This window comes from Chiroxiphia lanceolata, chromosome 7, assembly GCF_009829145.1.
Source record: "Chiroxiphia lanceolata isolate bChiLan1 chromosome 7, bChiLan1.pri, whole genome shotgun sequence".
Taxonomy (NCBI): Eukaryota; Metazoa; Chordata; class Aves; order Passeriformes; family Pipridae; genus Chiroxiphia; species Chiroxiphia lanceolata.
The window spans coordinates 37525554-37541804 of NC_045643.1; the positions used below are offsets into that span (position 1 = coordinate 37525554).

General features: G+C 43.4%; 1 long non-coding RNA gene across 3 annotated transcripts in view; it reads right to left on the bottom strand.

The window, feature by feature from the left end:
* Positions 1–16251, bottom strand: part of LOC116789339 — a 155749-nt gene that overhangs the window by 112250 nt on the left and 27248 nt on the right. The gene's annotated exons all lie outside the window — the stretch shown is intronic.

The window sequence follows — 16251 nt, forward strand, 5'->3', positions numbered from 1 at the left end:
GAAACACAGACCTTTTTTCCCACTTTGTTTTTCATATTATGAGGGCTTCTTTTAGGAATATAGGCCTAATTTAAACAGTAAGTTTAATTCTAAACACACAAAACACACAAAAGCAGAAATAGTCCTACTGGCTTGAAAGGTTTAAAATTATGTAAGTACATATTTACTTAAGTTTATGAATCATTATTTCTGCCCCAGTTACTTGAAAAGACACTGTGCATGTTTACAACTTGTTCAAAACATACTGATCTATATTCAAGATATTTTTTTTTCCTCGAAACGAAAAGCCAGGGCTGCCTATAAATTCCAGCAGCAGGGATTGAGCTGTGCTTGTTGGGAATAAATACACAGGCATAGGGGGCTCTGGGCCTTGCAAGCAAGACCATCATGGTCACCATCACAAATAAGGACAGTGACCAGAGAAAAGAAGCATTTACAGATGGAAATATCAGCAGGAAAAATATTTAAAAATGTAGATTCCCAGTCAGGAGACCAAAGTGTGAGGTGTCCTAAAGGAATGGTGGATATTTAAGTTACACCACACCAAATGGCTCCTTTCAGCCCCTCACTGGTCTCCTCTGACAGATCCAAACCACCCTCGTGTTCCCACTTGGGGTGTGACAGAATTAAAGACAAAAGGAAGTCGAAAAGCACAAAAATAATAATTGATGAGGGAAATCATGCCCAGAGAAGCTGTGGCTGCCCCTGGATCCCTGGAAGTGTCCAAGGCCAGGTTGGATGGGGCTTGGAGCAGCCTGGGCTAGTGGAAGGTGTCCCTGCCCATGGCACGGGATGGGACTGGATGAGTTTTAAGGTCCCTTCCAACCCAAACCATTCCATGGTTCTGTGATTCCATGAACTGCAGTAAATACAGATATTCCCACACTGGCTTCATTCCAATCCCTCAGGTTCACAACTGCACACCAGGCCTCAACAAAGAGACTTTAATGAGATATTTAGTAATTGGTAACAAATGAAAATAATTCCTCCATAAAGTTCCATGTAGCTCCCAGAGCCATCTGCTCTATATAAAGGGTGTGTTTGAAGCAGTTTCCCAGAGAAATCTCATCTGCCTTGTTGTCTGAGGAGTTAAAGAGCTGGATGACTAAAATCCAAATCTATAAATAAAGATTTTGTATAGTTTTTAAATTTATACTCTGGAGCTTTTCATATAATACAGCTTTTCTGTATTCTGCAGCTTCCTACATTCTGCTTTCATATTACACATGAATTCTATTGGTGCAGCTTCCCTGGAATCTGAATCCCCCTCTGAGAGAAAGCAGAAGAAGGGGAGAATCAGAGAATCATAGAATCATGGAACCCCAGACTGGCTGGGGTTGGGAGGGACCTTAAAGATCACGTCATCCACCCCCTGCCATGGGCAGGGACACCTTCCACTAGCCCAGGTTGCTCCAAGCTCCATCCAACCTGGCCTTGGACACTTCCAGGGATCCAGGGGCAGCCACAGCTTCTCTGCCCAACCTGGCCAGGGCCTCTCCACTGTACCAGCCAGGAATTCCTTCCCAGTATCCCATCTAACTCTGCCCTCTGGCAGTGGGAAGCCATTCCCTGTGTCCTGTCCCTCCATCCCTTGTCCCCAGTCCCTCTCCTGCTCTCCTGGAGCCCCTTTAGGCCCTGCCAGGGGCTCTCAGGTCTCCCTGGAGCCTTCTCTTCTCCAGGCTGAATCACAGTATCCACCATTATTGTTCTGTTTGGATCCCAGTGCAGATGCTGGATAAAGTTTTCTGGAACACTGACTTAGGGTAAAGTTCCTGATGCTGATAGAGGAGAGGAGCACCCACCTCTCCTGGCACCCACCTCTCCTGGCACCCGCTCTAACACCCAGTGCTTGCACTGACAAGTCTCCCCAGAGGACAGACCGAGCTGGATCCTCCCCCACAAAGAGCCTGCATGGATTGGAGTGAGCTGATAACCTCGTCCTCAGCACTGGGAATGACTCCAGTGAAGAGCCCGAGTTAAAATGATGTGGAATAAATTCCATGGAAAACACGTTTGTTTTCAAAAGCACAAATGTGAGTCCATCCCAAATGCATCCAGGGAGTCTGTCCTGGTGAGCTCCCAGGAGGTGGGTTTGGTGCTCCTGAGTGTGGAATGACTTAAGCTCAGCTGACAGAGGGAATGACCAAAGGGAAACTCTGGAGTGCTGTACTTTCCCTGGCTAAACAGATTATCCTGCCAATCCTGCCCTCCGGAGCCCGACGAGGCAGCGTTTGCTCCATGGGATCCATTGATGAGAGCCCAGCCCTGCTCCTCAGGGGCTTTGTCCTGTCCTCCCTGATTTCCACAGCAGCAGGAGCTGCTCCAGCAGCTGCATCCCTCTATGCTCTGAGATCCTGCTAGAAACTCCTCTGGAATGCCTGAGGAGCACAGAAATTACTGCTTTTGCAACACCCAGGAGGAATGATATCCCAAACCAAGACCGGGAGCAGCAGGAGGAGGCAGCACACCCCGAGGTGCAGCTCCTGGACAGCACAGCTTCCAAAGCTTTGGAGCAAAGAGCCACGGGGGGGGGGGGGGGAAGGAATCCATCCTTTGGGGCATGGATGCAGCTCCACAGTGAGCACCATAACGTTGGCAAGGGATCAATATCCCAGCCCAGAGGAGCACACATGGAAGTCACTCCTACCCCTCCAGTTGCCATGGCTAAGTTAGATTTGGGAGCCTTGAGTTTTCCCTGATCCCCAGAGCTGCTGGAGGCAGCTAAATTGTAAACAATTTAGCCTGGATTGTTTACAACAACCCAGGAACAACTTCATCCCTGAGCACAGAAGGAATTCCACATCAGAGCTGCTTTCTCTGCTGGCAGTTCCCTTCCCAGGCTGCAGCTCCTCTGGGATTCCTCCTGGAATAACCCTCCCAACACTCTGCTCCGACCAGCAGTACCTGACAGACTCCTTCACTCCCACATCCCAATTATCCCTGCCTGGCTGTGCAGCAGTGACTGGGTGTTAAACAATCTATCTAGTATATAAATTAGGTGTTTTCCAACCAGATTAAGATGTAGGACCCACTAATTGGCTTTTATTTCAAACTGGTGTCAGGGGTGATTGCAGAAAAACCAATCAAAGTTATTAATAGCATATTGATACTATTAATTGTAGAGAATTAATTGTATAGAATCCACGTGTGGAACCAGCACAGAAAGACACAGATGTATCATCCCCAACAAAACTGGAGTGCTCACAGTTCTCTCTAGTTATTTATTTATCCCTTCTTTGAATAACATGTATTTTGGGAACACCTCTAGAGTTAATATGCTATAAAAGAAAGGAGTTTTCCTCTCAGATTCCTCGCACACATTCAACCTACTTCCATAATAACTCTAAGAGCTTGTCTCCTCACTTCTTGTTAGATCAAAGCATAAGGACAGAATTCAAACACTGGGTTCTGTCTATTTTTTTTTTCGAGAGCTCCATCAAAACTGCCAAAGACACAACACCCGATAAAAAACAACCAAATGCCAAAAAGAAATCACAAATAACATCCTATTTTTCCCCTTCATTTCATTCTGAAGTGAATCCATAATTAAGGAAATATGTCACAATGAATGCACAGTGTTTTTATTTTTACATTATTTTCACAGTGTGTTTCCATTATGTCCCTTCTAACTTTGACTGCAATAGGAGCTCACGTAGAGGATTTTTATTTTGGAATGGTGTGAAAACTTCATTCCCATCTCCACAGTGGGTGTTGTGTGAATGCCAAAGCACTAATATATCAATATATTTTTACTATTATCATGTTCCTGTGACATACCCTGAATACAACCTGCTCATACAGAATAACTGGGATATAATATTTGCTCTTAAAGAAGGCGAGTCCCAAGAAAATAAACAACTTCCACTGTTTAGAAAGGTCACATGTGAGAGCACCACCACTGCCAGGAGTGATGGCCATATTTGGAATGATTAATGATGTTTTATCACTTTACATAAAACATAAGACTGAAAACACCACAACAATCTCTTGAAAGTTGTTCTCGGGTTCCACAGCAGCACCAGCTTCTCATCAGTGTCCAGCAACAGTTTTACTGAGCTTAAAAAATCCTCTCTCTCCAATATGAGACTGACCCAGCAGTTCATTAAAAATAAACCACTTAACATCTTGGAGATGTTTTCTGATAACAGCAAAATTCAGCAAATCCTGACAGTTTGGGTCCCTGCCCCATCCCTGTTTTATAAAACCTTTCCAAAGCACAGCAACAGAAAAGAAACAGCTGAAAATTTAGGGTGGGGAATTCCAGGAGGGAATTTTTCAACCTGACAGTTTAAAGTTTATATCTCACAGAAATGTCCAGAAAGAAATTATCATCATTTACTTTCCTAAAAATCAGCCTCTGATGTTTGGAAAACTTTCCCGTGGATTACAGTCTTAAATGTTCCTTGGCAGGGAAATTCTGCTAGAGGAATATTCAGTGTTTTTCCTGATAAAAGGGAAATTAGGAGATGCCAGCAACAAATTTGAGTTTGAACAAACTTCCTGTATTTCCTGGAAGCAAATATAACTAAAATCTTAATCTGCACCACCAGTAAAAGTATCCAACAGTTGAATCAGATCTGGTTTTAACATGATGCCATGTCCAGCATCAATACAATAAAGATAATTAAAACACCTTGATTTGAAAAAGAAAAATTCTTATTTGCCAATTGCAAACCAAATATCACAAATTCCATCTCAGCTTTCTGAAACAGCCTTCAAAAATAAACGTCAAAATCATGACTGAGACATTTTAGTCAATAAATGTTTTAGTAGAGATGTCAATTTATAACTTTCTCCTAGTAAAGAATGGAAAATTTGGCAGTAAACTGGGCTTAGCCAAGAAAAGAAAATATTCCAGGTGTTGATGGGATGCTCATAAGAAACTTACTGAAAGCAACTTAAATAACTGTTTTTAATTTGGGGGTTGTTTATCACTATTATTGTTGGTATTGTTAATATTGTTGCTGTTGTTAATATTGCTATTATTATCAATATATTGATTCTATTCAAAAACCTCCTAAAGTCCTTGCAGCAAAATGCTTTGTGTGTTCAACTCTGGCTGCTCAAATAATAATTTCTGACCAAACTGATGCTCTTCCTGGGCTCTTCTAAAATAAATTGAGATTATTCAACTATGATAAATATGCTGATCTTAAAGCCACATGAATGTCCTGAGATTCACTCTGATATTTTTAATTTTAGCCAAAAAAAGGAGGCAGTTTTAGGGCATATTCTCATTAACTGGTGAACTCTCAAATGTCACCGGGAGTTTGTGCTTGTTTTATTTGGGCTCCCTGGGGAATCCACCTGGTTGAAATAATAATAATAATAATAAATATATACATATATATACATATTCAACCCTACTAAACTAACAGAACCAAATGTTGCTGAAAGCAAGAAAAATATATAAATGTTCAAGGAAACACACGGGGCTGGGTTTGTCTTTGGAAGGTCGAGGGAGGTTTTCACACAGAAAAGTTTCCTTTTGAAACACAGAGTGAAAATATCGAAACACTTCTCGTTTTGGAACCCAAACCAGCCACAGTAAATTGGGGGTCGATGTTTGAAAGGCTTAGGAGTGTTTATTTCACCAAATCTGGCCACCAACACGCTCTAATTTCATAAGTTTCGAGCGGTTTTAAGGAGCCAAATTCTCCTTTTTAGTGTTTCAACACAAACCTACCCTCACGTTTGTATCTCGTTAACGAGTTTATAGGATTTTTGGGTCTTTGAGCCTCCTCCTCCCGACTTCAGTGGCAAAACTTCAGCTGAGTTCAGTGAAAGCAAATCAATCCACTGGCAAGAAAACTCATCCTCCCTCTGAGGACCCGCTTTTTTCTCTGATTATTGGAAGAAGCAGAGAAACGAGGCTAAGAAAAGTTGTTCCCCTCGCTGCCAGTTGGTGCTCCATTTATAAATATTCACAAATGCCTTTTCAATTTTTGGGTTGCTGCTTGATTGGCCACTGTGGTGGGTGGCCCAGTTGCCTGTTGAGGCCTCCCCAGTGGGGAGCTGGCCTTGCTGTTTAATCACAACTGTCCACCTTTAGGCTCAACCCCCCTGTTAAACTGCTGTGCCCGACTTACAGGCCAGACAAACTGTCTGAACGGGGCCTAAGAGGATTCTGCTCTAATACTCGGGAGGAATAAGGCTCTTTAATGCACAAAAACCCTCCTAATGGGGTCTGGATCTAAGTCTTCACTGCTCCTCCACACCACAGAGGTACCTGGGCACGTTTACCCCGCGCTCCAGCCCCGCACCCGCTGCTGGCCGTGACTTTAAATGTTAAAATGAGCCACTTTAATGTTATTTTCTCTCAGTGAGTAACACTTTCTCACTACACCAAGTGCTAGACAGCAATAGGAAAATTGGAACTGTTGCTTCCCAACTTCCCAGGCCTCCCCACAACAAGTGGTGTCCCGGAAAGTTTGTATTCCAAGGAGAAGGCTGGAAGGCCCGGTGTTTGATCACACAAAGAAACCCTCTGTGCTGCAGGTTCCCAAAATCATCCATTTTATTTAATGCCTTAACTGTTTGGTAATTGCTCCTATTCAGTCTCACACCAGCTTGAATGATTTGAGCTTTTAATGTGCCTCATCTCATTCTGAGGCACATCAATCCAGGATTAGATCCAGCAGCACCTTGAAATACTAATGCTTGTCACACACTTTAATCTGCTCTAAAAGGTCTTGTTCGTTGTGTGTTTAAATCTCTTAATAGCTTTTCCCTCTCCTCAGGTTTTTACTTTTGTGGCAACCCATTCTAGTTAGGCTGAAGTTTGTTTAATTTCCATTTTAGTGAAGAGCAGGAGCAATAATCTAAAAGCCTGAATTATCACCGTATTAGTCAAAAGGGAAAATCGCTTTTTCTAAAAAATTGACTTTTTTTTCCCCTTCCCCAAGCATGAAACTCTCTCACAAATGTATCTCTAGGAATAAAATGAACTTCTCAGAGTGTAAGAAGACACATCATCTATGAGGATCACCTGGCTCTGCACAGTTGGATACCACAGCTACATTTTTACCATTATCCTGCAGCACAAAGTCTGGGAGTGATTGATGCTGTTCTGCCAAACACCTCTCACAATAATGAGATTATTCTTTTTATTCCAGACTCGTTTTTACTCTATTGTCTAACTAGAAATCAGTACTTGGTGTTGGTCTGTCTCCTTGCACCATCCCAGCTCTGGCCATGCTGCTGAGTCCCTCCCACACCATTCCTGCCATTTTCCTTCCAATATTCCACCAGAAACCCAATGAGAAAGAATTGCTCCACGGAGTAAACCTGTAGGACTTTCCCAAACCCCTTGGAGATGAGCCACACCCCTTGGAACAGCTTCTTAAGACTAATTTGGAGGACAAAGTTCCTTGTCTCATTACTCACTCCACAGTCTCAGACTCATCAATGTTTCCTCAGGCTTCAACTATCCTCAGAATATACATAAAAAACTGTGCTATTCAGCATCAGGGACCTGCTTTGTGATAAATAAAAAACCCCCCCAAATAAATAAATAAATAAATAAATAAATAAATAAATGTTATCCCCTTTAAGGAAATCTTAAGCAATATTTGACGTTCAGGGCTTTTTTTTCCCACTCTTTTATCCAATATTAAATCAAAACCAATTGTCCCCATCTCGAAGACAGCTTTACTTCAGTCTCCTATATTTTTAAATGAGTGATGCTGTGGTTTTATTTGTTATGACATGAAGTGCTTCAGATCCTACTTGAGCAGGATTTTAGCAGTGACAGTACCAGGGGTGGGGCAAGGCTAAAATATTGTCTCGGCTTAGTCTGTCAAAATACTCCTCAAAACCAACATATCTGGTGGATGACAATAGTGATGTGGAATCTGTCTGTTCAGCTCTCAGGCACAGAAGTGATAAATGCAGTGAAATCCTTCCTGGATGTCAATCAGCTCAGGAATGAACGGAGCCATTCAGTGATCCAGGAGCATTCCCACTCTGCTATCCAGCAAATGCTGCCCATTCTCCCTTCAATATGTGTTGTCCCTACACTTCTCCACTGTTCTTCCTATTTTCTTTCACAGCTCTGAGGCAAAGGAGGTGAAAATCAATAGCTGGGCTGTTTATGAAATGTCACTTGGGCAGTCTGGGAATCTCACTCTATTCATCAAAGATGAGACTTAATTTCTCTGTCAAGAAATTACTCAGGAAAGGGTCACGTGCCAAGGTGTTGGCAGAATTTTCAGGCTTTACTCTCATTTAGGGATCATTTCCAGGTAGTTTTTCAATTGGAGCAGAGGGGTTTTATTAAAGAATCCCAGAATGGCTTGGGTGGGAAGGAACATTAAGGATTATCTCGTTCTACCCCCTGCCACAGGCAGGGACACCTTCCACTAGCCCAGGTTGCTCCAAGCCCCGTCCAACCTGGCCTTGGACACTTCCAGGGATCCAGGGGCAGCCACAGCTTCTCTGGGCAACCTGGGCCAGGGCCTCCCCACCCTCCCAGCCAGCAATCCCTTCCCAGTATCTCACCTAACCCTGCCATCTTTTTAGTTGAAAATCATCCCCCCTTGTCCCATCACTGTCTGCCCCCATAAAAATTTGCTTTTCCACCTTTTTATAAGCTCCCTGTAAGTCCTAAACCAAGCTCTTCCCAGAGCCTTGTCTTTGTGTGACCTCCATCCGAGAGTATAATTAAGGAAGACCTCACCAAACTACCAAGTGCAGCTCAACAGCCACCTTGATGAGCAGGGTTGAGTTCAGGTAACACCTGAACTTCCACATTCTTCCTCCAAACCCGAAGACATTCAGTTCTGGAGCAAAACCTTCACTTTCTCTCAATATTTCTCACGTTTTGTGTGAGGGGAGGGAAGTTCAGCGTGTCCCAAAACGCACATTCCCCACAGTTTAAAAGCCTGGTGGTTCTCTTCTCCTCCCTCTCGCTGTTTACAGGAGCAGGGGCAATTCCAGGCTTTGGGAAGTAGCTGTCCATGCCCACCCCCTGGCAGGGGGTGACACTGTTTGTTCAGCCCCCTGAGTCTGAGATCTGAGCAGAGCAGCACCCCGGGGACCAGGGGAATGTCACGTGTGCCCCAGAGCAGGGCTGGCTGCCAGGCCCCGGACCTGTGGTTCCAGAGAGTCTACATGTTAGTCTGGGGAATCCAACCTGCTGCTTGGAGGGTGAAACCATCCCCAATTTAAAACCTGCAGCCTTATCCCTCTGGAATGTCCCTGCAGATGAATGGAATATCCAACCACGCTGGATAAGCACATTAACTGGATGCTTTTACTAAAACGATCAGAAGTAAAATAACTCTGGTGACATTTAAATCACCATAATCTGTCCCTGCAAAGCCAACCCCGAAAGGAGAGGGACAGGAACGTTTATTCATTCCATTTGTACCCACATACAGCATCCACTCACGTTCCACAGGTCACCTCTGCAGTGGGAGGGCAGTTAAATTAAAATGTTGAAGGAGAACTTCAACACGTGGACACATGGTCAAGATAAACATGGATATGATTCCACATATTCTTTAACAATGAATGGGGAATATTGCACCCACAATGAACAGGTCTGGGCAGAAAATGAACCATTCAAACACTTTTTAAAAATTGCTGCCTTGATTTTGAAAATTGATTTTTATGAAGACAATCAAAGATTGCAGTGAATTGTCAATGAAAATATATTATTCATTTTCCAAGCTCCTAAAAGCCTTCCTTTAAATGATAGGTGATTAGGAGCTGCCATAACTGTAATTGGGTCACTCCAGCTTTAATCCCCACTTTCACACTTTAAAATCTAAACAGCTGAAAATAAAATCAGAAATGAAGCAGCAAAACACACCTTAAATTTGTGAGGCAGTAGCACTGTTCCAACACTGCAGAGGTAATTATTACCCTTAATAACACCAGAATGATTGAGGCTTTTAACAAAAGCTGCCTTGGAACCCTCTGCTACCGCTCAGAGTTTGAGTGCTACGAAAAACTGTCAGCAGAGGAATAAATGTGCTTAACCAGTGACAGGTATGTGATGGGATGTGCAAACCCTCTGCCCAGAAAGGGTTGGGAAAGGTTAAATTCCTTTACTGGCAGAAGGAGGAAGTTGCACAACAGTCCTCAGCCAAGGCTGAAGGGAAAACCTTCTAACCATGACCTCGAAAACAACAGGTTTGACAGAAGAGGGTTTAGGTCAGGATGTGTTTGTGGGTAGGAGTGGATTTCCTAAATATTGAGCACCACTGTTCCTAAACATTGTTGTTTTCCCAGCGGCTCCTCCCACGCACTGAGGTGTTGGACGCTGCAACCAACAATCAAAGTGTTAACACAGAGTTTTGGGACTGAAATGAGTCAGATCAGGCCCAGTTTGTCAGGTGAGGGAATCCCATTTTTCATACAATATCAGTTCTAATATTTCCTGTTGTGAAACCTTGTGCAGATTTATTCCAGCACTGGCACTTGATTTGAAAAAATCAGAGATGCCAATATAAACCTGAAATAATGGAGCAGTTCTTTGTGAGTTCTCCCCAGAGGATTTTGTGTGACTCAGGACCAGGCTGCTCTTCTGTGTTTAGGACGTGGAACAAACCAAAACCACACACAAAACCACCTCCTGCAGCTCAGGATGAAAATAGTGTCACAAAAGTTACTCCAAATGATGTCACCTCCACACAGTAGCTCGTGCAAGAACAGTGTGTCTGTAAGTGTGTGATCAAAAATCAGGAATGTTCCTGATGTATTCATCCCAAAGAGAAAATACACCTGTGTTACACCTTTAATCTGTGCAATTATATTTTGAATTTCTAATGCAAGTCCCAAATCAGTGTTTGTGATCCTGTTAATTTTACCACGTGCTCTTTGTTTTAAAAAGCAAGAGGTAAAAGTTTGAGCAGGAACAGTTAGACTGGGATGCTTTCACTTTGAATTCTTAAAGACACATTTTTTGGGAGGAGGATACTGGGGAAGAACAAAGACTCTGCAAATTAACCTTGCAAAAGGATTCTGTTGCAAATGATGCCCCGGAGGACAAGCCTGTGCCAAGAGCAACTCTGGGGAATAATCAGCTGCAAGGGCTGGAACTGGACAAGCTGCCCTTCCACTGGGATGGTGTTCAGAGGTGTGGAACACACTGGGAAAACACAGAGGGATTTATGGAGGCCGAAGGAATATTGTGCTGTGCTGTTATTTATTTCCACTTTCCCGTAATATTCCTGACCAGTGCTGTAAGCTGGATTGAGGACAAAGCCACAGTTTCTACCCATCCTTGCCTTCCTTACATTCTCTTTTTTTCAATAATTATTCCTAACTCTTACAACAGGTACCATGGAAAACACCTTCATATTTCTTTCTGTAAGATACTGAAATATAGAGAGGCTTTTCTGAAATGATAAAGGAAGTGTGTGACAAATTGGGAAGGGAAAATAGGCATTTCCTGAATCTGTCAAGCACCAATGGCTTCCAGAATTTGTCCCAAATGCACCTTTTCTGTCTTAAAAAGCAACAAGAATAAAGGAAAACTGTTTGACACACAAAACAGCAGGATCACAGAATCCTGGAATGGTTTGGGTGAGAAGGGACCCTTAAGATCATCTCATTCCACCCCCTGCCATGGGTCAGGGACACCTTCCACTGTCCCAGGTTGCTCCAATATGTTCTGGAACATTTCCAAGGATGGGGTAAATATTAAAAATGTCAGATGGATCAACATCAGAAAGCAATGATTTGTGAGAAAAAGGGATGATAAGAGTGTGAGGACAGAAGAAAATTCAAGGAGATGGGGCAGAACTTGCAGGAACAGAGGTAAAGTCGTGCAAGAAGAGAAAAAGAGGGATCAAAACCCTCAATGAAGCTTTTTTTTATATTCAAACCCACCAAGCCCAGTAACTGTTGCTGCCTGACAGTTTGAACGAGTGGTCAGTGAGAATTCTCAGTAATTCTCCCATTCTCACTCTTTCAGAGCTCTCAGGCTCCGCTGCAAATCATGTGATTGTAAAAAAAACGGCCTCAGAAGTTTTCTATCGAGGGTTTGGTTTTGGTTTTGTTGTTGTTTTGGTTTTTTTTTCCCCAGCAGGAAAACAGCAGCAATCACCAGGCTTTTACACAAAGAACTCAGCTCGAGCCCGAGATGGATTTCAACTTTGACACAAAAAGCAGGGAAACAGATTAGCTGGCAGCTTTTTAAGCAGTTGGCAGGGAATAACTATAAATTCACTTCTCCCACTGGCTTGTAAAGAAATTTGCTTTCCTGATTACTGGAAAGAGCCTCAGAGGGGAGGTTGGTGCAATCAGAACAGTCTGTGGTGCAGCAGTGCTCGAGTTCAGAGTTTCAGAAGTATCCAAGCCATGTGAACACCACCTTAATTTCTAATTATCCCTTTGAAACCGAGCAGGGGGTTGTTTCAAAAGACATAAACTTAATTCCCCGTGTTGGGTCTCACCTTTCTCTCTCTCTCCCTAAAATATCTCCCCCCAAAGACACAGCCCTGTCTGATACTCGGCCACACGAGTGTGATTTGCTGCAAGACACGATGGCAAAGGGTTTAATTTGAACTTCCCAGCTTGTGAGGTGTGTGGAGATACAAGAGAGATACCTCTGGGGGAATAAACACGACCAGGGAGACGCTCCAAACTCCTAATCCTGGCTGTGCCAAGGCCAGGGAGGGAACTCCAGGTCAGTGCATTAAGCCCTGAGTGCCAGTAATAGCTGCTCCTGCTCTGAGATGTCACTTTGCATTTGTCTGGAGAGGCCAAGAGAGGAGTTAAATAGGCCCTGATGGAGAGGATGGGCAGAGGGTGCCATTTTTAATCAGTAAATTGGTTTACAGAGGCAAACTTTCTGTTCAATTGGCTTTCAGCATTAGAGCAATAGGCAATAAAGAGAATTTGACCACTGAATTATTCTGCTCACAAAGAACTCCCCTTATGGAGAACTGTCTGTTTGTTTGGGTTTTTTTTTCCTCCTGAATTCAGGTGATTCATGTTCTGGCTTCATCTCAGGTATAAAATGATAAAAAACCACTACAACTGCAGTTGAACAGGGAAGGAAAGAGCCAGGCCAACCCAAACTCTCCCATCCACATATCCAGACCAGGCAGCCCACAGTCCCTCCTCTAATTTTCCAAAGGCCAGGAGAGTGCTTATGCCTCTTTTCCCTGTTAACCTTCACTATGATTCCATGATTTAAATCCCTCTGGGCTCCTCTAAATCTCACTCTTGGGGATGGGCCTGTGCAAGGCCAAGGGTTGGACTCCATGAGCCTTGTGGGTCCCTTCCAGCTCAGGGATTCCATGATTCCATGGACATTATCACAAAACAGATCTTAATAAAGCAATTTTTTTTTTTTTTGTATGTTTGGGTTTGTTTTTTTTATTTTAATCACCGTCGTTGTGCAACGTGGCGAAACGTCGGAATTCCCGGCATTTCTGTCGGAGCGTTTCCTTCCCGGGAACGCACACGAGAGGTGAAAGAATGGAAAGAACTGCAGGATCTCTGGTCACTGTCCACCCTGAAGGCCTCAGGATGGACATTTTGACTATAACCAGATGGCTGCAGGCCGCCAAACTATTCACATCTTCTGCAGGAATAACAGCAGAGTGACTCTTGTTTTCCTCAGCGCTTCACACAGACAGTCTGTGCCCCCGAATTCCGGCCAACCAGGCAGCACAGAGGCTTCCAGCCTTTCCTAAGGAAACCTTCCACCCCTCACACCTCATTCCCAGACCCCCACTTGTCGCTGCTTCAAGCTTTTTCCCCCACTTGGTTCCAAACCTCAGAAGAATCACAATAAAATGCTTAATTAAGCCGTCGTTTCAGTCTATTTCTCTGGAAGCAGCACAGCAACGTGAGGCCTGAAAAAAGATCTGTACAACTTTAAACCACAGAGTCTTTGATAGCTCAGACCACAGTTGTAACAGATATATTTAATAAGTTGACTAACATGTGGATTTAATAAACAACACTGTAGGATGTGAAGGGTTTGTGGTGTGCACAGAGAATTCAACGCCTCGTTGTCCCAGTGCCCCATCCTGCTCCACTGCTCCCAAATCATCCCATTCCAACTGTTACTTGAGGGGGACTGAATGATTTTTCTGATTGCCCACAGAAAATACTGGGCAGGAAAGGTGATTAGCATTCCAGTTAATGGAGCCCAAAGCTATTAATAATAAATCCATTAGTACTTTTAATTAAAACCCCGAAACTAGTCAGACAAAAATCTACCCCATGCAATAAAATAAATTTATAATATCAGGAATAATTAGCAAGGCATCCTGCAGGATTAAAAATAATTAAAATAATTACATTTTGAAGTATTTTTAAATAGGTAATAGACGGCTTCAAAGACATTAATAAAATTATATTCAGGACCTGTAGGCTACTGTCCTGGCAGGATAGACTGTGAGTAGAGTCTAAAATAATGAATTTACAAGTAATTAAGAAGGAGCAGGCACTGGGGAATTCTTTTTAATGATCTTGCCTTCCTTCTTGAAGATAACAAAGGTTTGGGGCCCCCTCCAGCAAAATTTGGTGACAGTCACACTCAGTGTGTTGCCCCCTGTTCACGGCACCCAAGGACAACAGATCTCTAAGAATTCCAAGATTCCAGCAGCACAAAGACTATCTGGAAGGATGGAGCCCAAAATTCCTATTTAGGCACCAGAAATAAGTTGTCTGGGATGGTTGATAAGAACTGGCTCTACCAGCAGTTTCCAAAATTCACGTTGTCTTATAGGAAAGCTCAGTGGACTTGGTCAAAACTTGACCAAAAAGGACATCTCCAAATGTCTTGTTTCCAGGGAAAATGACTCTGCAGGATAAATCCCTGAGCTGACTGGAAGTTTAGGTGATTTCACTTGTTTTCTGCTCACAGAATTCTTGCAGAGGATGTGCAGCAGCAGCAAGGAAGGGAAGAGAATTTCCAGTTTCCACGAGGCCTGGCAGGTTTAGGAACAAAGCTCAAGATTTAAGAGCAGCTCTACAGAACTGGCTCCTACCCAGAGGTTGAGCTGAGCTGGGTTTGAGTAAACTCCTGTTTCTCAAGGATCTAACCCAGGCCCCACCCAGCCTGAATCTGTCCAAATCATCCCAGTTAGGAATGTGTGGAGCTCAGGGAGGGGGGAAAGGAGAGCTCTATCCTGAAAATCCTCCAGTAGGAAATGTCTTCCTGGAAAAACTATCAGATGAAGAGGAGTGTAAGGAGCTTATCGAAATTAAAGCTTAGTTCAAATTAAAATATGAAGGAGAGACCAGCATCACGTGGACAAAACTGAGGCCCTTTAGTATGAGCTCACATGAAATTATCCCACTCATAAAACAACATCTTTTACAGCATAAAATCTCTCAAAGACCAGAAGCAATGGGTTACTTTGCCCAAAATAAAGACTTGTTTCAAAATTGATTTGGGGGTTTAAAGGATACCCAGAACCAGTAATTTCTAAATTCCAGTTCAAATTTACAGAATGACATAAAAGCACTGCCAAAGCAAGCCAAACAAAAGAGGTGATGGAATAAATTTCATGTGGTTCTATACATTGGAGACTCAAAATCTAAATATCCCAATACACAAAGCTGATGGAACAATTCCTTCTTGAACTGCAAAATGAATTTTCAACCTTGGTTTCTACCTCCTTCTGGTAATATTATCAATATTATCAATACCTACTTCAGAGAGGGAGATAATAAATGCATGGGTTTGGAGCTGGGTGGATTTTTTTAAGTTGTCAGATCTCATCATCACTGAACTCTATTTAGTCTGGCAGCTGCAGCCAGAGGTGTGAGTTCTGAGACACCTTTGGAAATAAAACTGTGAGAAGCATCCTCATGTGTTCATCCAAACAGCTCCGTTCCCTTTCCCCTTTGGATTGTCTGGGACCAGAACACAGGAATGTCAGATGTTATGGACTGATGTGCTGACAACATGTCAGAAATGCACAGCCAAAATTGCCCTCAACAAGAAGAATTTAGGCAACCAAGCACCTGAAAGACATAAGCAGGTGACTCCTACTCACCTGTAAAGAGCAGGAAGGAGTGTGACCACAGGATCCCAGAATCTGCTGAGTGGGAAGGGATCCACCAGGATCATCCAGTCCAACTCCTGGCCCTGTACAGGCCCATCCCCAAGAGTCCCACCCTGTGCCCCAGAGGATCATCCAAACCCTCCTGGAGCTCTGGCAGCCTTGGGGCTGTGCCCACTGCCCTGGGGAGCCTGGGCAGTGCCCAACTACTGAATAAAATAATAAAGGATAAATGGGAATTGCCTGTTCCTGCTCCTGAAGACATTTGTCTCAG